This window comes from Emydura macquarii, unplaced genomic scaffold, assembly GCF_026122565.2.
Source record: "Emydura macquarii macquarii isolate MOO-44397 ecotype Brisbane River unplaced genomic scaffold, CSIRO-AGI_Emac_v2 contig_2825, whole genome shotgun sequence".
Classification (NCBI taxonomy): domain Eukaryota; kingdom Metazoa; phylum Chordata; order Testudines; family Chelidae; genus Emydura; species Emydura macquarii.
Genome location: NW_027132962.1, coordinates 1,180,513 through 1,203,076, shown reverse-complemented (window position 1 = coordinate 1,203,076; position 22,564 = coordinate 1,180,513). Strand labels below are relative to the sequence as shown.

At 42.0% G+C, this 22,564-nt stretch overlaps 1 protein-coding gene across 1 annotated transcript in view; it reads right to left on the bottom strand.

Moving 5' to 3' along the window:
- RNF152 (ring finger protein 152) overlaps positions 1-22,331 on the bottom strand; it is a 62,077-nt gene extending 39,746 nt beyond the window's left edge. Inside the window, exons 1-2 of the mRNA XM_067567909.1 lie at positions 22,209-22,331; positions 20,551-20,671 (exon numbers count right to left, since the gene is read on the bottom strand). The gene's annotated coding sequence lies outside the window, so the exon portion shown is untranslated. The remainder of the gene's footprint in view (positions 1-20,550; positions 20,672-22,208) is intronic.
- Positions 22,332-22,564: the final 233 nt, after the last annotated feature.

The window sequence follows — 22,564 nt, the reverse complement described above, 5'->3', positions numbered from 1 at the left end:
CAGGGTTCCTTAACCACCTAAGTTAGTCTGATTAGTGACTGATGTTTTTCTTTAAAATAAGGTAGTTATTTAAATAACTGTATTTTGTCTGGTTTTTCCGGCAGCAGCTATGCTGTTTTGACAGACGGTATTCCACGTGACCCAGATGAATTTTTTCTGCTGTATAAATATTGATGATCTTAATAATTGGTGTTCTGTGTGTGTGCTACTAATAGATATAAATGTCTCTGTCTAGATCTAGGCTGCCTGCAAAGTGCTTACTTCCTTTTGCATGGTAACGAAGTACTTCTAAAGGTGTCATTTAAAGTTGTTAGCTCTTCCAAAGAATGAATAACAACTGCCTTGGGGCAGAAGAGTGATACAGGGACACCAGGTTGGACTGTGGGGATGGATAGGCCCAGAGAATACTGACTTGCTTCAAAATAATGAGGCAGCTAAACTGGTATTCCGAAAGCCATGTGTTTTATTTTGCTAACATGAGACTTTGTTCAAGAGAAATCACTATTGTGGACCTAAGTAGGATAGTACTAAAGAAAAACCACTGACATGTAAGGCCAAATTCAGGCAGGGTATAAGCAAGGGTGTTACACTCAGTTAAGGCCTTATCCATAAAGGAATTTTTTTCTGGTTATACTGGTATAACTACACTGGTATTGTTATACCAATGTAATCTCCCATGTGAACACTCATATTCCAGAATAAGAGAAGCTTTTTTTCAAGTTGAGTTTAAGCCCTTCCCCAATGACAAATTAAAGCCATTCTTTCACCAGAGGGCCCACACTGGGGATCATACCAATCGAACTGTATGCTTACATTCATACTCAGACTAGTTTAATTTTCTCATGCAGACAAGGCCTTAGGCCAAGTCTGATTTCTGTCTGTGGACTTCAAAGGCCCAGCAGCATATAAGAGATGAAGACTTCTCCTTATCCAGACATACTTTTATGGGATGTAGGACTGAAGCTTGAGCAGGGATAATGGGATTGCTTTGGAGTTGTGGGTCAGGAAACTAAAGGCTTGTCTATACAGGCAAATTGACCAGAACAGCTATTCTGCAATAGCTATTCCATAATAGCTCCTTGTGTGGACGTTCTCATTCTGGAAACTATTCCACATGGGAAACTATTCCGGATTAGCTACTACACTTAAATTATTCCAGAATAAGGTAAGGTATGAATTTGAATAGATGACCCCTAAAATGTTTTTGCTATGTGAGATTTTGAGGTGAATTACATGACAGAGTTTAAGTTATATTTATTATAATAATATGCATTCCTAGGATATCCATGCACCGTAGTATCTGGGCAGCAGCGTTTTATGTCTAGTTTTGGTTTTATACCTATATAGTTATTATTTTCTCTCTAATATCTGTGGCACTTAAAAAAAATCATTCACAATTACCTGAATTGCACACAGGGCCACTCAGGGAGGATGCCAGGGTATAGGACGTGGCAAGATAAAAGACACACTAGGTGAGGTAACATCTTTTATTGGACCAATTTCTATTGGTGAAAGAGACAAGCTTTCAAGCTACATAGAGCTCTTCTTCAAGTGAAGGGCTCTGCGTAGTTCAAAGGTTTGTCTCTTTCACTGACAGAAATTGGTCCAATAAAAGAATATTACCTCACCCCTCCACACCTTGTTTCTCTCAGGTCCTGGGATCAACAGGCTACAACAGCACTGAAAACAAAAAACACAGTGTCGTTATAGGGGCAGAAGGCTAGGGCAGTGTTGCCAACTCTCAGCATTTTGTCATGAGTCTCAGGATAATTATGGTTTTCCTTAAAGCCCCAGCTCCTGGAGTCAAGTGGATGTGTGATGATATCAGCCTTCATTTGTAAAGAAAAAGTAAATTTCTAGCCCTTGTGGCTGAGGAGAAAGCTTCAAAATGTGACTCCGGTGCACCCTAAAGGCTCAAAAAGCAGAGGGCAAATAAAAAGAACACCAAATCTATTATTTTTACATAATCTCTTAAATTTTGGTGTCCCTGACTCATGAGCTTTGAACATTTGGGGTTAGCGATACTGCTAGGGGATCAACAGTGTGAGTGAGATGGATACTGGTAGGGCTTGAGCAAGGGGTTAAGAGCATGTATGGATGAGAGGTAGGCAATGCAAAACTTTGCAGGGCCCTGAAAATGAGAGTCAAAAGTTTGTGTTCACTGTAACCACTGTGAATAGAACTCTGGAATCCTGCTTTCCATTCCCCTGATCAAACAGCTACACAACTGATCATGCTGACCAATGCTGTCTCGTTATTTCCTTATACTCTTCTGTCTGTCTGTATCCATCTGTTGTCTCTTGCCCTATACGTAAGCCCCTTGAGGCAGGAACTGTCTTTTTGTTCTGTATTTGTACCGCACTTAGCACAATGGGGTCCTGGCCTATGAGTAAGGCTCTTACGCACTACTGTGCTACAAATAATAAAAACACACAATAAGCCATTGTGCGATTATGTGTGTGTGTGTGTGTGTATTTATATACACCTACTCAACATTCACTATATTTACTGCTGGTGTGCCACATTTTATCAGCATGGCATTCGATATTAAACCATAAAAGGTTCTGATACAGCCCTCGTCATCATAGTATGGTACATAATTAATTTCCCTTCAAGCTTTCTGTAGCTGCTTTTCTTCTCCCATGATTTATGTGGCGCTTTGGGATTTCATATGTTACAATCTTTTAATGACAACTACAGTATATCTGAAACTTGACAGAAATTGCTGCTGGTAGAAAATTAAATGCTGAACTCTTACTCTCACTGTAATACTAATCCATGCAATACAGTGTAATTACCACAACAGGCCCATTAAAAAAAATCATCTGCATGACCCGTTAGTCTCTTTGTTGTGCTTTGGAAACTACCTGAACAGAGTCCTAGATAAAACTATGACATCAGTGCTGAATCACGTAGAATCAAGAAATCTGAATCTCTCTTATGACAACCAGTTCCAAAGCACCTTGATTTTAAAAAAGACTCAAAGAAGAGACAATTTTGTGGCTTCTACTCAAAAGCCAATTTTCCGAAGCGGCCTTTCAGAGCGTGTCTACATTTATGGTTGCAATTGCACTGCTGTAGCACTTAGTGAAGATGCTACCTACGATACGGGGGGAACGTCAGCCTAAGTACTCCACCTCCACAAGAGGCAGTAGCTAACAGGAGAAGCCTTCCGGTAGACATAGCCCTGCGTACACTGGGAGTTCAGTTGGTACAACTACTTTGACCCCTGAGCAAAGTAGTTATACCAACATAAGTTTGTCATGTACACCAGGGCTGTGTCTACATGCGCATTTTCTAGGTCTACATCATTTGCGTGTATTTGTTGATATGTGGTTTATTCTAGTGAAATGCTCTTATGCATGCAAAAACTTGCATTCGTAAATCCAAATATTATGTAGTTAGGCACCAAAGGCCTGGTCTACACTTGAAACTTAGTTTGACATAGCTATGGCACTCAGCGGTGTGAAAAGTCCGCACCCCTGGGCACCACAAGCTATGCTGACCTCACAGCTAAGTCAAAAGAAGCATTTTTCCATCAAACTAGCTACCATCACTCAGAGAGGTGTAACAGAACCACTTATGTCAGCTTTCCATCAGCAGAGAGTTCTTATAAAAGGGAATTCTCCACCAACTATCTCTGGCCATTTTAAGCCTCTTTGCTTAAATGGACCAGAAAATCCAGTCCCAGAGTGAGTGAAAGCATATGGACACAGAATATTCTATTCTAATCAAATCTAGTTATATTATGTACTCTTGAATGGAGATATTGAGTACCAAATGCATCGTACAGTAACTCAGAAAGGCCTAATAACCAATTCATAATTAAGATTCCAAGCAATCGTTCTGCAATTCTGCAACAATCACAAAATGCTGTTTCTTCTAGCTCTTAGTTGCAAAAACTCCCAGTATTTCCATCAATGAGGAAGTTGAAAAAATGGAAAATTTACAAGTTTACAACAGAAGGGAGCCTACTTAAAAGAGTCTCTCTCGGTAAATAAACCTGTGATGTTTTTTGTTTACTGAGGTAATATGTTTAACAGCTTCCTATTGTTAATAACGTGGAAGCATTGCTTCTTATATTTCATATTATATTTAAATAGTTCTTGGGTGGGCTAAAAGGTTTCTCCTTTGGCTAATATTTAGCTTTCCTGAAAATCTTTACTTTTGAATGTTTTCCTATGATCCAAAGATATTAAACATATACTCATTACACAAGGGGGAAAAAATCCATACTCACCATGTGCTCTTGCTTTTCAGAAGAAGCTGAACCCTGACTGACTTAGTTTAAAAACCAAAATCACTAAAACAACAACAACCCAACTATGTAAATACATGCTTTCTGAGTAGGAATAATGGAGAAGCAAGTCAATTTATCACTGACATTTAAACTACTTCTCCATAAAGCGTTACGGAGCAATTCTGATCTTACTTACACCAGTTTTGCATTGGAGTAACCAGGGCCCAAGCACAATTTTTTCAGGCCCAGTACAAACTTGCAACAGGGCCCCATGCCACACACATACCACAATCCCTCATCTCATACATACAATCTCATGAAACATGAACATTTTTTTCCTCATGGTAATGGGGGTTGCAGGTCCAGGGTTTCCAGACCCCGGTAAAGTGTACCCTTCCCCCACCCATGTGGGGGCCATGGGAGTAACTCCATTGGTTTAACTGGAGTCCCTCCTATTTACACCAGTGTGTGAAAAGAATCAGATACTATTTTTGAGGTGCTATTCCTTTCATTTATTTCCAGGCTGTGAACATGGTAGCTTGCAGATTTCCATCTACATGGATAGTTTTGAATGGATGATACTGATATAACTAGCTGTTTGGGGCCAGGTTTTACCACTGGTTGCCTGCTGGGCTAAGGTCATAAAGCAGACTAGCATGAATCAGATGAAGACAAGAAAGAAGTGAGGACATGACAGAGAACTGCAGAAGGCTAATTTTATTGGGGTCAGAGTGGAAGCTACTTGAGCTAGGTTTTTCTAGCTGAAAAACTATTTGGTTGATGATTATCTCTTTATTTTAAGAGGTATGTTTACTTACACAAAGCTTCACAATTTCTATTAATTTCAGAATTACACAAGTGTTCATAGATAGTATCCTTGACCTAAATGCTTGCATACATTTTCTGGAGTCTTTTTTATATACAATTAAGACAGAATCTTTTTACCTCTGCATGTTGCCTAGTCAGTTTGAGAAAAGTGACCTGCTACATCTCAAGAGTATTTAAAATATTGTACAAGTGACTCCAGATCTTTCAACAACAGTGTTGGCTTTTGCCCCAGTCAGATCTTGCCAGCTTGCATTGGAAGTAACCTAATCTATATTCTCTGAATATGGACAAAGCTGTGTATCATTACAAACTGCAGATTTATGATACTCTATCCACACTGAGAAATTAGCATATTGTAAATTTTAATACCTTTGAGGTTACAACTGTAAGAATTAGAGGGCAATTTAAAGCAACTCTATTAGCACTGATTCACAATCTTTCAGCCAGATAAGGATTGCTTAACAGATACCAGAACTAGAAACAAAGTGAAATGAAACTTTTAGAAACACATACAGAAAATATGCCTATCAGTACATTTGTAATTTGTACAATCATTTAAAAGAATATCGGGCTTGATTCTTCATTCTGTCACACCAGTTTTACAACATGTCATTTCTCTGAAGCCAATGGTGATACACTGGTAAAAGGCAGGATAAGATAGCAGAGAAACAAGCCCATTCTTTATACAAGATCAGAAGTTACTCATGATGAGAGCTGGCCAAAATACCAGAACAAAAATTGAGAACGGTTTTGAAAATGTAAGTATTCGTGAAATGTTTTACTGAAAATGTTCAGATTTTGATTTTTTCTGCATCCCTTTTCATTCTCCTCTCTGCCCCCTGCTATTTTCCCATCCGAAAATGTGGGAGGAAGGATGAAGTTTTCATTTTCAGAAAGGGCCCTTTCATCTGAAAAATTTTAACCAGCTACATTCATAACAAATATTGAGAACCATCAGTCCTGGAGCAAAGAGCCTGGCTATAAGTCTGGCATATGTCAACTTTCCTTTTAAATCTCACATAAAAAAATAAGAATATTAAAAGTCACAGAAATCCATTCAAAATGGAAGATTATCTCACTTTACCATTTCTCCTACAGGCAAACCCCACACTCCACTGCTCATCAGTAGAGATACTAACAACAGGGATCAGTCAGTTGCATGTGGAGACCTCTGAACATTTTCATGAAGTGAAATAATCCTGGTGTAAAAACTATCCTCATTTTTTATTCACTGTTATGAATACAAAGCATGATACAGTTAACATATTTCTGTTTTTCTCCACCCCTGCAAGCTAAGAAGATAATAAATTAGAGTATTAATGGTGGCTGGAAGAGCATAAATTACACAAAAAATCTTTTTGAATTGATCACAAACTTCTATGGGTCTCTAATGAAAATCATGAATACAAAGTCTCTACTAATGCAAATATCCAGCTTGGCTTCCATTCAAGTATCTTCTAGGAAACAAAATGCCATTAGACTGTGGAAGCCTATTTGTAGATGCTCCCAGATGAGCATGGAAACCCCTTACTCTAATTATGCTGTAGATTCCGTTCTATGCAACTGTAGACAAAAGTCTGCTAAACATGTCCATTTATCTTACAGCCAAGATAAGTTCCATATGCAATGACATGCCCTCATGTCCTCACAAAACAAATCAAAACTATACAGTACTTAGATATTGGAAACATGAAAGGGGAGCTGTTTAGAAAATAGCTTCATGTCTCCCAAAATGTACCTTTAATAAGCTGTATGGCCTAGTAGATGCCACAATGCACTGGAACTCAGGAGACGTGGATTCATTCCAAGTTCTATCACTGGCCTTCTGGGTGATCTTTGCCAACTCACTTCCCCGCTCTGTGCCTCGATCTCCTTATTTGTAAAATGGGGACAATACTGCCACCCCCCTTTTGTAAATCACTTTGAAATCCTGTGATGAAAAGTGCTGTATAAGAGCTAGGTGGTTTTTGTTATCGTTGTTGGTTTTTTGTAGTGAAATTCTGCTCACAAAGGCATTTCAGCAAAAATAAATAAATACAAGGTAATACAGGCTACCGTGTTAGCCAAAGTGAGACATTCCTTGGAATTGCTCTTTCCAGCGTTGCAGACTCTCCTAGTATTAGGCATATTGCTTAAAGCCCCAGCTTCTGGAGCCAACTGATTACCAAAGAATCTCAAATCTTCATTTAAACACAAGTTTCTAGCACTGATCATTGCAGAGAAGAACTTGAAAATATGCCCCAACTGCATCCTATAAAAAGAACCCAATTTTTTACTTAAATGTCACAGGTCTTAAGCCAGTCTCATGATTTTTGTATGTGTGGGCTTGGCAAGACTGTCGTCCTACCACTCCTGTTGCAGGCACAACAGGACAACAATGCAGTAAGGACAACCTTATGCAGAAGCACATAGCTCTCCTGGCCAGTTCTCAGTGCGAGCAGCGGAATATAGCCGTGTCCAGCTGAGTCACCACGCTTCCAAGAGAGTGCTCAAGAGTACAAGGAATCATTATCTCCGTTACAATAAACAGATATGGCGCATGTGCGACGTTATCTAATCATGGCATTTGGTCACACCTTTGCGTGGGGGGCAGTGCAGTGCTACGTGGCCCCAGGGGAAGCTCCAGAAGGAATCCTCCTTAGAGTGGCCAATACGCAGTAGAGCACAGCCACCGCTATAAAGCCTTTCAGGGATTGTAGCATGCTCCCTACAGTGTGCAGATCTAGACTTGCTGGCCAATGAGGAGGGGTCACAATGCCACCACCTCACTACATCCTTCTGCATGCCTTGAGTCCCAGGGAGTGATCATGGAGGGCCATGGTTTTTTCATTTTCAGACCCCTAAACATTTTTGAATGGAGGTGCGGACCTCTTTGGAAATCTTAGACATAGTCTGCAGACCCTTAAGGGTCTGTGGACCACAGGCTGAAAAAGCTCTGCTCTAGGGAATACAAGCACTGCAAATATGCCGTGTGTACAGTGGAGTGTTCCTTATGCCCGGGCACAGCCTGGCCCTTTATACATTGCATATTTAAATTACCTAAGAAACACAGCATTGGTAATTTTGTTGACACTGCCCTGTGGTTGCCATTAAAAAAAGAACGGTCATTTGTCACTACTGCATAGTTATTTCCAGTTCTCGACACACTGGTAAATAATGTGGTATCTCAGATGCAACTGCAAAGCAACTTTTGGAAGGTCCTGTCACCTGATTCTCAGAGGTACTGAGCAATCCCTGCTCCCCCTGAAGTCAACAGGAGATGCAGGTGGATAGAACCTTCGAAAATCCAGCCACTGACTTTTTATGGCGATTGCTGTAGCAAGAATAAGAAAATACATTTCAACCGGTTGGGAAATAATATAGTTACATTTATTAAAAATAGATTACCTGTTAGAAGGGATTAGCAGGAGACAGCTCTTGGAAATCTCAAACTTTCAAGACAGTGAACAGTTCACATCCCATTGCCATGCTATGTTATAGAAATATAGCAGCCACCATTAAAATTCAACATTTCCCTACAGATATTAGAGCTATTTTCCTTTACTAGCTATATGGAGAACTGTAGTATCTTGAATGCCACTGCTGGCAAATGTTGACCTTCTAATGGCAATTACCGTATAATGAAACTCCTTCTATCAGCAATATCAGCTCTGGCCAAATACCGCATCTGGCAAATAACAACATACTGCAACATCTTAACATTCCTGTATGTAAACAGTATATTTCCAAGAAAGACAGTGAGAATATTTTCAAAGTAAACAGTACAAAGATTTTTATCATGAAAGACATCAGAAGGCAGTAGTGACTTGCCACTCATTTTCAGTGCTTACTATTTATTCGACTAGAAGCTTCTGTAACTCAGAGAGATCATGCTACGCGCTGCCATTTTTTTTCCACGGCTGCGCAAATTGGCTTTGAAAAAATATGAACCTCACCTGAACAGTCCCCATTTTAACAAACAAACAAGTTTTGAAATGTTCAAATAACCAGCTAAGGCCAGAATGGGAAACGCAGAAGGAGAAACTAGAACTACAATACAGCAAGAGAGTCTCTTTCAACTAACTTTGTCTGTAAGCACAGAAGGTGGAAACCTCTTAAGAAAGCCTATTCTTACAGGATTTCCAGACAAGATTTCCAGATTCAAAAGTTTTTGGATAAAGTGTCCAAGCTTTTAGAGAACTCCCAGACTCCAAATTTTTTGAGGTTCATTCATCATTCAGTTTTTTATAACACTCCTCTTTAAAAACTAACATTTTTAAAAAACATTTTAAAAAACCCCAACATTATCCAGCAATAGCCTTGCTATAACAAGCAGATAAACCACTCTGACTTAAATCGCTGTATCAACCACTTGTGGGAGCAGCCATATTTTAAGGGGTAGACATTCTGTCAATGAGCTCTCCGACTTAGCTGATGTTATATTAGCCCAAGGAACTTTCCATAGGGAGAAAGTTTATGGTCTCCTAGGGGATGGATCAGCAGAGTAATTGTCCCTGGGGAGGGAGCTGGTAACTGGCTAGAGCAGAGTCAAAGTTCTATGGCCTGTGTCATACAGGAGGTCAGATAAGATGATCACAGTGGTCATTTTTGGCATTGGAAACTATGAAAAAGCAGCTGCCCCAGAAAAATAATAAGAAGGAAAGAAGGCAGCTGGTTGCATCTCTTGATCAGATCTCAAAGATACTTGCAAAGAGTGGGGTAGGAAGACGGTCACTAAATGGCATATACTACAGTTTTGGTTACTATTGACAACTGATACACTATGAACCTGCTTGGAATAATTATTCGCCAATATAGGGACCAGCCTTCCAAAGAACTGAGCATGTCCAGGAGGTGTTCCCTTTGCAGTTAATGAGAGTTCAAGGTACTTAGCACATTGCTGAAGGTGCTCAGCACCTGGCAGGATTGGGTCTTTAACTAGGAGATTACTCTTAAAGAGGACTAGCCATGTGCCAAATTTGAATTTCTTTTCTTTATCTGTTTATGAGTTAATGAAAAGATGTTTTTGTAATGCCAGAGTTCAGACTAAAGTACTGAATCACAGCAGGGAGGGGAGGCAAATCAGAGTGCCATCACAGACTCAACTGTTCTAAAACAGACAGCCTTCAAGTAGAGTTCGCTGCCTATTTACAGGACTAGTCACTAAAACCCAGGCTTGTACAATGTCCACCAGAGTCAGTGAGAGCCTTCCCACTGACTTCACTGGAAGTTGGATCAGGCCCATTGACAAGGATCCAGGGAAATTACCAACATTGACATGTACTTTGACCAGTTTATTTTATTTTATTAATAGTGATGAGGGCAACAACCAAAGACAAGGGGGCGGGGCAAGATATATGCTGAGGCACAGGAAGACTTTGGTAGAGGGCAAAGCATCCATTTAGAGGTGCTTCTCCTAAAGAAAGTGCCAGACTTTATCAACTGGATGCACTGGTTATTTACTTATCATATATATTGCTAAAAGCTAGAGGCAATTGTGTGGGATAGTTTGGCAGCTGGAATGGGGGAGAGGTGTTTCAGGTATCGATCACTTTGAGACCAGATCTTGCACGGTACTAAGCGCCCTCAATGTCTATCAGACTTCTCAGTAGAAACTGAAGGTACTCAGCACACCTTGCAGGTTCAGGACCTAAGCAGTGGTTGGTTGGGCAGTTAGAGATGCTTATTATATATTCTTTCTTCCTCTTGCTGCATAGAGACAGTGTTTCAGAGCTGATTTGCCAGCATAATGTGGCATGCAACCACCTATCACAACCAAGTGAAACCAAAAGTACGAGAGAGGAGCAAATAGATTGACATGAAAACCTCCTCCTCTTCTTCTTTTTTTGGGGTGAGGGCACAATATATTGTACAGTCTCTGTCAATATCCCTACAAGAAATGCTCATCTGTGCTATACCTTATGAGCAAGACCGCTGAAAAATCCTGAATGCAATTAAAACAGGGATTCAGTTCTGTTTCACATCCCTCTGCAATTTTATAATCCTCTCATCCATCAGTTTTGAAAGAATATTAATACTGGCATAGGCTGCTCCCAACCTCTTCTGCTGAGCCAGCTTTTCCAAGCTGTCCCAGCCTTTCAGCTGCTGAGAGGAGAGCGAACTCTGGTTCAAAGTAAAGAATGGAGAGAGAGGACAAAGTCGAGCTCAGCATTGGAGTTAATATACAATGGGGCAGATCCCGATTCAATGAAGTTGTGACAATTTACATCACCCCCAGACCTGTCCAAACATGTTCAACTCAAGAAAGAAAAGAAAAAAAAAGCACACAAATGATACAAAAATGTTAACATCAGAATTCAAACCTGGATTTAACCTTACACCAAATTCAAGGTGGTCAGGCATGCCACTTTGGTTCAGGCCCATCTAATATTTAGAATGTCAAGAAGTTTTAATGCTCCTGTTGGTAATTCTCTCTCACTCAAATACATAGCGTTACGGTGCTGAAAAATGCTCTTACCATGACATCATGTGAGCATCATAAAAATACATGGGAAATTGATTTATGCAAGTGTAAACACCTGTGGCATTATTTTTATACAAGTGTGCAGATGGTTGAGTGAAAAAATGTTCAAGACATTCAGTTCTATGCGGCTCAATATTATATGATATACTCTACATGTTGTATGTCAGCCATGGTCTTAATAAACTCCCCAACCATACAGGACAAGTTAAAATGCAGGTTTTGTCATGATTATTTCATTTGAGGCCAGGCTAATCTTTTATAATGGCAGTGAATTTGTTTTTAAGATGGTATCATCCACATTTCCTCACGCATTTCTACATTCTGAAACAACAATGCACAAAGTGTTAAGAGAAAACTAGTTGTTATGTCAACCTGATGAGAATCAGAGATTTCCATTTCTCTTCCTCCCATTCCAGTGTGGGGCCTATAATTGTTTTTTCTGACAACAAAAGCTTCAGCAACAGTTCTGCAATTAAGTCAATCAGGGATTGAATTTAGGCAGAAGAACACCCCATAGCGTATTCTGAAAGAAGCAAATGTTGGTCATTTACAAAACAATATATGCTGCAACAAGTTGTTGGCTTCTGATTCAGATGGAAACAGAGCACTCAGGCTATCGGATATACACATTACTTTTTTAAATCAGTCAATATCAAATAAAAGGAATTTCATTGCCTTTTTGACCCAATTTGTCTCATTCTCCTATAAAGCAACTGAATTTAAACAAATCACGCAGAGCCACAAAAGGTTTCACTGTAGAATGGGATATGTAAGACTGAGAAATACTAGATAGAAAGAAACTTTGAAAAATAGGGGAGGACACACAATATTCTTTAGGTGTAAGCCATTTTTACACAGTTGGTCTAAAGCAGTTAGCTCATTTTTATTCATTGCTTGATCTCATAGAGGATCTCAATAGAGATGGCCCTAAAATATGAAGCAGCAGGTACTAAAATTCACAAAAATTTTGGCTTGGAGCAGCGTGAAATTCACATCAGGATTTGGTTAAGATTCCAAACAAACCCAAATGTGGATTTAGATCTGGGCCCAGTAAGGCCCTTCCCTTGTTGCCAGATTTTTCACATTGTAGGCGAAGCTGAAAGTGCTGCCTATAGTTAAGGTTGCCCAACACATCTATTTTCAGTTGCTTATAAACTTTGTTAAAGTTTTAACCGTCCAGGTTAAAATTTTCCCTGTCTGCCTCAGGCTGAATTTTTGTGGAAAGTTGTAGCTAAAATGCTGCTTTCATTTTTCTGAGAATGTGCTTAGGAGAATATACGCCATTTTGTCCAGGTTAAAAAAAAATTCTTACAATCCGTTTGTTCAGGGCTGTAACACCCCCTCTCCCAAATTCTGCCAAGAACATTGCAGTTTACATATGTTCAGTAGAGAGAATTTTTAGAATGTGGCAGCCAAATTCTCCAAGGATTCCTTTTGCACTGGGTATGCCCCATCCCCACAGAGCAACTGACCATGTTCCATCCTGAGGCTGCAGTGGCTGAGCAGGACTTTCCCAGTTGCTGCAGACTACTGTGACAGCAGATGTTGGAACACAGCAGGGAGTCTCTCTCTACTGTGCCATTAAGAGAGGGAAGCTACCGTAATGGAATGCAGATGGGGGTGGAAAGGTGGGGATGAGCAGAGGAGGCTGAGGGGAACGTGGATAGGAGCAGGGGATGTAGCTGTTGTTGGCGGATTGGATTGTAACAGAGTGAGTGGGGGACAGAAGCAGAGGGAGACAGAGGCAGAAGTCACTATACTCACTGAACACCCCCCTTCAGAGCCTGGAATGGAACCCCAGGTTCCTGAATTTCAACTTTCATATGCTGTCAGCAAACAGCTGTGAAACCCACTGGTCAAGTGTCTCTCTTATCACCCGTTTCTAGTGACTGCTCCACATAGAAGATAACAACCTACTACTGCCACCTGTTACTCCATTATCTCACATGTGGCAGTGGTCTGTGATATGAATCTAAAAGGTCTGAACCCTGGTGATGACCCAACCTGGGGCTCCACATGACGGAATATTATTTTTTCCAGGTTGGAGGGTGGGGGGAGGGACGGGGAGTTAATTAGGAAATGACATACAAAAAAACTCCCAAAACCCTATGTTAGAAGAATGCTAAGGTCGCAGAATCAAGCATTCAAAGGTGGGAAATACCAGAATTCAGGTTTCCTGTGCAACTTTAATTCACCTCTTTGTGTGTATGCATTCTGATGCAGTCTTTTATTATATGATCATAAACTATTTTTTCCACAGGCTGGGCCTATTCTGGGGATGAATAAGGATTGTGCAGTAAAAAGAGGCTGTTGTTATCTGTCAGACCTCCACCTTCATTTCTTGAAGTCACGGAGCGAATGTGGCAAGGAAATGCAGGAAAAGAAAGGATGGTCTCCTAGAATGTCACCCTAAGAATCGGAAGCTGTTCCTGCCTTTGCCACACACTTCCTATGTTTAAGACACTTAAACAAAAATTTTCACAAGTGCTCACTAAATTGTGTGTTCCTCATTTCTAGGACTCCAATCTGAGACACTTAGACCAGATTTGCCAAAATGCTGAATGCTCACAGCTGCAACTGAAGTCACTTGGAGCTGTACTTCAAAACATACGACATGCTATATAATGCTAAGTATTCTGAAAAAGTCAGGCTATAGGCATCTTAACTTGGGTAACCAAAACCAGTGAACTCTTAAAAATTTTAGCCTTAATCCCTAGCTGTAAAAATGGGGGCAATAAATAATACCACTTATTCTCACAGAAGTGTTGTTATGATGAATTTATCAATGTTTCTGAAGCATGCATTTACTATGGTGAAAGTCCCATAACAAAATCCATAAGGTTATTCATAATTTTGTATTCAGTGCCTGGTGTGGCATAAATAAGGTTTGGGCCCACACATTAAATGTAGAGGATAAAAAGAAATGTTAAATAACTACTCATTCACTGAATAAGGCAGGAGCTCCGTAGGAAAAAATGTATGATCATGTAACTAAAAATGATGTCAGAATGCACAAAGGGGCTGAATTAAGATTGCACAGAGACCTTAATTCTGGCATTTCCCAACTTTTGAGTGTGTGACTTTGTAATTGAATGTTCTTGTAATGTAGGTTTTCTAGCGTAATTTAAATGTAATGTAATTATAAACTCATAATTTCATCATTAATGTGTGGAATAACTAGCATACTGTGCACCCAGGGTGATTGGTACACATAGCAAATGCCTGTGAATGATACTCTTTTTCTTTCATTGTAATGTAGAAAGAGGTATTTTAATTATCCTTTAACTTTATTTTCATATCCAGAAATACTATTGTTTTTCTAATGAGTAAGCCAAGATTGATAAAAATCAATTGTATTTAAATCAATAATAGCAGACTGATATTCAAAATTCAGATTTTAAAAACATAATGAGAGGTTGCAGCTTTATAACACCTGTAGTGGAGCATCTCCTATCACTTTACAAACAGGAGTAGATATCATTAGTCCATTTACAAATATGGAAAGATTGAAGTGCCTTGCCCAAGATTAGAGTGGGACCTCATAAGGAGTGAAATCCAAATGTCCCAAGAAGCAGTCCCTTTATTCAAACCACTGCACCGTGCTACCTTCCATATTTAGACTTGTTTAAATATAATTCTTCCCTTTAACTGTAGGCCAGGATAAAGCTGATCAACTGCAGTCTTTTGCTGCTGGAGAACTCAGCCAACAAGCAATTTCTATTCATATATCATGGAAAATACAAGTACAAGCAAATGTTATGGGTGCGTGCATTTATTCTGAATAAAAATGTTATATTGGTTTTTAAAAGTAAATGAAATGGTGGACCTAGAATGTCAGGTCAGCTGCCAGCATGGCCTCCAGAGCTGCAACATTTAGGCCATACTACCTTAAAAGTGAAAAGAGGCAGCAGCAACAACCTAACTCATTTTATTTGCAGCTGATCTGAGCTGGCAAAAGACCCAGCATCTGATGGAATATGCACCCTATAACTTTTTTTTTTTTTTTTTAAAAGGATAAAATTTAGCAGTCGCTGTTCAGAATATAATTTTAAGTGATTTTTTTTAAACTAACATTATTACCTTATTATCTAACAGGTGTAGTCACCAATTGGTGCACTCTATATAAGTTCTTTTGCCCAGCAAAGCACACTTAATTCCCATCATGCCTCATCATCTGCGAGCAGAGCCTGCAACCACTGGGATTGCTGAGTAAATCATTGTCTTGCTTTCAGCCAATGGAATCCTACTGAACATTCCAGGCACTCTATCCTTGCCACAGTTTTATGGTTTGTAATAGTTTTTAAGTTCAATTACGGAGGAATAACTTGATCAGAGCACTGCGCAGTTTGCTGTTTTGCTATCAGACTCACACAGCTCTGTGTAGAATGTACTGTGTAGAACAACATGGTATTAATAGCACTGCATTTATTTATAATGCTAACAAGAACATTGAGTTACAATAACAAGAATTAAAAACAGCAAGAGTTTTGGAAGGGAGAGAAAAGTTCAGATTTCAAAGCATAAGCCAGTCTCTTATAGATAAGGTTTAGGAAGAAGTTTTCCCCATGGGAAAGTTATTCCATGACTGCCTACTTCAGGATTTCTTGCACTTTCCTCTGATGCATTTGGTAATAGCCACCATCAGGGAAATGACTACCTAAAACGCTGGTCTGATCCACCATGGCAGTTTCTGTGTATAATATCAATACACTAGATTATGGTATCCATGGTCTTAGTACACAATAAAAAAGCGAAATAAAGCAGCAGTTGTCCCACCTTCCATGAGATACCAAACGCTTCCCAAATCCCCCGCATGCATATCCATGTGACCCATTGGTCAGTGTGTTGTGTCCTCTCGCTGTGCCCAATCCACAGATGATATGAGCCACTTCCAGCTTGACAGTCTAACTCTTTAGCTCAAGATGGCATCGGTCACATAAGTAGGGGCTCTCAGCCGTTTGAATCCCAGATGAGTTCCACTTGTGGGACAGCTGCTATCTTGACAGCAGTGACTGAACCAGAGGCCTACCTCCAAAGCTAAAAGTCTGAGTTTAAAGAACCAGGCTCTGTAGCTAGGGCTGAAACAAACTTGGATCTTCTGTGAACCAGAGTACAGACAGAGGAGTGTAACACACCATAACCAGTCGTTGCATGCACACTCCAGGTTTGCTTTTAGGGTCCCAGCACACTTATTTCCTACCCTCATGTCTGAAAGAATCCCTCACATTTAGCTTAGCCTAAGGCTAGGTCTAAACTTGAAAAGGTTTGCCAGCCTATCTACCAAGTATAGGCCTACTGGCAAGTCCTCTGAGTGCAGGCACACCTGATCCTAGGGAAAAAGTCCTTCTGTCAGTATATTATACCAGCTCCCCAAGCAAAGTAAGGCATACCAGCAAAAGCACTTTTATGGCAGGATTACTGTGTCTCCAGTAGGGCTTTTGTCAATATAGAAATGTCACCAAAAAAAAAAAAATCACACCCCTACCTGATATTGCCACACCAGCGAACGTTTCTAGTGTAGACCTGGCCTAAGATAATGCTGGGAGGGCAGCTGGGAAACAGTGTTCTCCCACATCTCCAACTTTGAGAGAACATTTGGAGCATAACCCTGTCTTCCCAGTTCACCCCCGATTGCCACTGAAATCAAAGGGGCCAACATTTGTCAGCATCCATGCGGACAAGTTGGGTGTACAAAGCACCTGATGCACACATGGGTTGGCACATACAAATACCTTTGCACAAATCCAACCCCAACTTATACATGCACTTTTTTGCACAAACACTTTTCCTTGCGCATCCAAAATAATAAGGCCTAAATTGGGAATGTCGGTTCAAGATTGCGATGCCACCTTTCCCAAAAATCTTAGGAAATTGAACTCTATTTAAAAACCCGGTTTAGATGAAAATTGTGATCAGATGGGCTGATGAAGATTCCATGGCCTGTAATTATCTTCCAGTGAGTGAACATTATAACAGCCTCTTCCCCAAGAAGGTCTCTGCACCACGTAACATGCTTTTCAAATTAATTCTATACCTCTTACGATTTCTCGTCGGCTATTTTAATGACCCTGGGGTGGCTGGCAGGAAGGGACAGATTACAAATTCATTAACATCTATACAGTACTTTGAAGAGGAAAAGGGCCATGTCAGGGGCTAAGTATTATTACTCAGATTTAACTATGAAAGTCGCTACTGCTGCTCTATAATTAATAATAATTTTTTATTGTCAGTTCCTCAGACATTTTAGGCAGGGAGCTGATCTCATCCCAGAAACTTAGCTTCCCCCCTCCCCCCTGCTGTTCCCTATTGAGGATTTATAAGCCATTTCTTTTCTATGCCACATCAGCTCTCTGTTACTCCACCTCAAGTAACTCTAGTGAGACCGGATTCTAAATTCCTCACAAAACATTCAGCATGGACCCTTCCTTGTGTCTATATCTTCTATGGCTCTCTGGCCCTTTTGGGACTGTTTGGACCTGACCCCAACCTGTATACCTGACCCACGGATGGAATTTTCACCCCATAGGACTGTTACTGCTTGCCTTCAGTTCTGTGCAGCCAGTGGGGTACCTGTTTAAAACGTAGCTAGATCCTAGATAATTAACTTAAGAAGATGAAAGCTGAGACGGTTTTGTTATTGCTGTTTTCCTGGTCAGACTGTGCAACACAGCCACATCAGTTTCAAAGGTTTTCGCTCTCCTCTTCACAGAGCTGAGCAGCAGAACAGCTATTTGTACAGAAAATGGCATCAGCAAAGCCGACAGGCAACTCTTGATAGGTTCAAAAACAGCTGTGGAATTTCTGTAGAGGCTCTATATACAGTGGAGGGGGAAAGGTCTAGGTCAGATCTAGCCTCCAACCCACACAACACCAGCAGCCAGAGGTAGAATCTTAAAAACAGTACAGAATTTGAGATGTGCTGGGATCCCACATTTTTTAATATACTCCCCATGTTCTCCACAAAACTCTGCACCCCTTACTCAAGTTGGCTGCTAAACAAAGAAATGTTTTTGCTTGTTTGTTTTTAAATAAATGTCAATTATCCCCATTTCACAGATGGAGGGCCCAATCCTGAGATCACTCTCTATTGTTATTTAATGGTTATTATTACAGTAGTGCCAGAGACCTTAATCAGTATCAAGGCTCCATTGTGCTCAGCACTGCACAAGTACAGAAATTGACACAGCCCATGCCCCCCAAAGACTTGTAGTCTATGGTCTTGACCCCTGAAAATACTTATGCACAAGATCAATTTTACATGTTTGTATCTCCGTGACTTCAATGGGACTATTCACCCAGGGAAAATTAACCACATGCTAAAAGGTCCATCAGATCAGGGCTTATGAAATATCCTGGTGAAACTCTATGAAGAATTCCCAGTGAGGGTTCTACATGAAGAGCACTTCCAGGTGCAGGCATAGGAAAACTGAGAGGCAGAGAAGCTAGCAATGTTGACCACATATGAGTCCATGTCAGAGCCAGAATTAGAATGTAGAAGTACCTGCCTCCCAGCTCCACACTCAGTTCGCTAAGCCATGGCTCCTCTTATGATGAGCAACCTGTTCTGTGTTATTACATTATACATATAATTTACACACACAATACACAGACTGAACTATTTATTATCCTCAATGGCATCAGGATACCTAAACTGGACATTCCAAAGCATTGGCCAATGCTTCCAGGGAGACTATGTGACTTGGATACTGTGCTTTTGTCAGGTGTGGCCAAAACAACTTTTCCTGTACAAAATAACTGTCCTCATTTTCCTTCATCCTCATTTTCTTGCCAGCTGTACAAGTGTCATCTTTGAAAACTGACAGACTACAGGGGAAGCACTGAACTCTTCCGTGAGTTCTTTACTTTTATTGTAAATGAAAGTATGTATGCAGGGGGGAAATTTTCCACAGATCTATGGCCTGACGATGTTGTAAATCCTATGAACGGCAACAATATAAAACTGTTATAACTCTGCAGTCCTCAGCAGTGGTTCCTTTTACATTTTCCCTCTCATTCAATTAACAGAAACATAATTACAATGCTAAGAATAGCGTTTTTAAAAGCAGAACAGAGAAGATTTTTTATCATTGTCCCATGAGTTATACGTTATTTCAGTCTCAAGGGGCACTTCAGAAAGGCCTGTCACCCCCAACCTCGACACATACAGGTTAAAAGGAAGCCCTGTGTATATATCCAAAGTCTGAAGGTTACAAATACTTTTAATTCAATCAGAATAGAATTACTGTACTTCTTTGAAGAGGGGCAAAGCAGAAAATGGGCCATATTTCTGAAAGGGAGAAGAGATTTACTGAGGAACCAAGGAGCTGACAAATTTCAGCATTTAATAGTTGAATTACGGGGACCTTATCAAAAGCCTGCTTTCTTTGTTCTCTTTTTTTTGCCACATATTCCACACACACGTAATACCTTCCCCAAGAACAACTTACTGCATACAAATCTATCACTGTGTTTTAAGCAAAACCACAGTTTAATTTCTTTTTAAAGGCAAACAGTAAATTACTTCCAAGGAAAGTCACTCCAACAAATTGCATGTTGAAACAAAGCACTTTGGTGACAGTCATTGGTAACATTTGTAAATCATATTTGTAAATTTTTGCAATGCTACCTTTCCGAAGAGGCAGTTTCTAATTCAAGAAGAACAAAGCCAAATTCTGTTACTATTAATATGTGTAACCCTTTATTCTTTGTTGCTCATTTAAAAAAAATTTTAAAACCCATCAAAACGTTTTAGTACTAATGATGGTTTTGAATTATTGGATATTTTCTCCCCTAACTGGCATTATGGGGGGAGAGGGGGACGAAAAAGGGATCCGTCTCTAAAGTTATCAGGATTTTTTGCTAAGGTACTATACAGCTCAGCAAACCTCACTTAAAAACAATGTTGATGCAATCACAGACATCACGCAAACAGAGTTCAATACCATCTCCGTGCATTGCAATATTCAACAGACACGAGCACGAATCGTTACCGATAGCAAGCGTATTTTTGGATTATTACCTGAATCTCTCATTGCGTCTGGTTTCTCTCTTTCTGCATGATGATATCAAGTGGAAAACGTTCAGTGGTTTGCAGGCAGGCGGCGACAATCAGGAAGCACAACTGTGACAGAGCTTTCTGCCTGCAGTGAATGACATGCAGCAAGGGTTAGACACAGCGGCGAATTATGAAATCAATCAAAGCATCCTTTTAGCCTGGGTATAGAACTAGAGTTGAGGGGTGCAAGTCGGGGGTGACATGCTTCCGGATCGTTTCATACTAGAAATACAAAGAAATGGGGAAAATAAAAGATAAAAATCGATTCGCTATCTCCAAGTTCCCCTTTTTTCTGAAAGCAGCTGCCCCTTTTTGCAACTCCCTCAATGAGAAAAAAGGGAAACAAGCACCCCTCTGGGTACTACGTATTAGCGTTGGGGGGGAGGCAGAATCCACTTACACGGATAACACAGGCACACGCCAACTGATCAGCTGGCATTTCAGACACCGTTTTACCACCCCTGCCCACTGCCCCTCCTCTCCTCTAATAGACTAAGCCCATTTTTAAAGCCTCACCCGGCCCGAAGGCAGGAAACATCCGGAAACTACCCGCTCCTCCCCCCCAATTGCAATGTTTGCCTCCCCCTAAGCTCCGGCTCCTTGCCTTGCCCTTCCAGCGATCGCTTCACTCCCGGCAAGCAGCATCGGCCAGATGAAAAGCCCTAACACATCTGTCTCTCCCCCTCCTCCTCCCGGCCCCTCCTCGGGAGGGAAGGCTGGCGACAGACAGAAAGCGCAGCTGGCTGGAGTGAGCGCCTTCGCCGAGGGGGTTATTTCGTTAGGGAAGGGGCCGGGGGCAGGCAGGAAACGCAGCCCCCGGTGCAGCTAGAGACGAGGGGGCGGCGGGGCTGGCTTCAGCCATTCGCCCAGGGCTCCGGGAGGCATCCGAGGACACACCAGCGACTCAGCCAGATTGCGGCCACCCCCTGCAAGAGCGGGCACGCCCTCGTCCCCCCCCCCCCCCCAGCCTCCCTGTCCAGCCCGCTCGCCCGCCCCCCGACGGACGGGGCAAGAGATCCGCCCGGCCCCGCAGCCTCCTTTCCCACTCCGCTTGGCAGCGCTGCGCGCACAGACACACGCGCCGCCGCCCCGAACAATGCCATCGGCGGTGCCCAGGAGTGAGCGGCGCGGCGCGGCCGGGCGGGGCGGGTGGGGGGACCCGGGGGAAGTGGGGTGGGGTGGGGTCCTGCTACATCCACTGGCTGGCGGCTGATTTAAAAGGCGAGGGCTAAATCGGCCGGGCGGCCTGCGAGAAGAAAGCGGCTGTGCAAGGAGCCGCCTGCCCTGCTGCTTTTTTATGATCACTCTTGATGGGGGTTTCACGTTGCTGTCCCGCCAGGAGAAGCGGCACGTGACCCTCTCCCCCCCTGCCCCTCTCCCCGGGTGCCCCAGGCAGCTAATTCGGGTGCCTCCCCAGCTCCCAGTCCCACTCCGCTTGCAGCAGCAGCAGCAGCTCAGAGACAGCCCAGCCAGCAGCAGGGAGGGGGCGGAGCGGCTCTTTGCTTCTCAGACACACGCCGGGGAGCCTCTGCGATCGCAGCCTCCTCCCCAGACACCGAGCGAGCCCCGCGGCCCGCTCCCCGCCCTTGCCAGTTTCACAGTGGGCGGCAAGCCTCACGCACCACAGAGCGGCCCGGCGGGGGCCGGGGAGATTCCTCCCTAGAGCCCCGCCTCCTCCTCCTCCTCCCCCGGCCCCCAGTCTCTCTGCCCGGCCGGGACGCACTTTCCTCCCCGCAGCCTGTAGTTTGCGGCCATCCCCCAGGGCGGGTGTGGGGAAGCGTCAGGTGTGACAGCCCCACCAACAAGAAATTATACTGCTCTCCACGTGACCCTGCCAGGCAACGCCATCATAAACGCTAACACGAGCAATCGGTGGCAAGTCACCAATCCCCTTCCTACTTCTGTCTCCTCTCCCCAGAGCACTTCGCACCCCCGCCACCCAGCACCCCAGGAGGCGGGCAAGCAGGCAGGCCTGTGC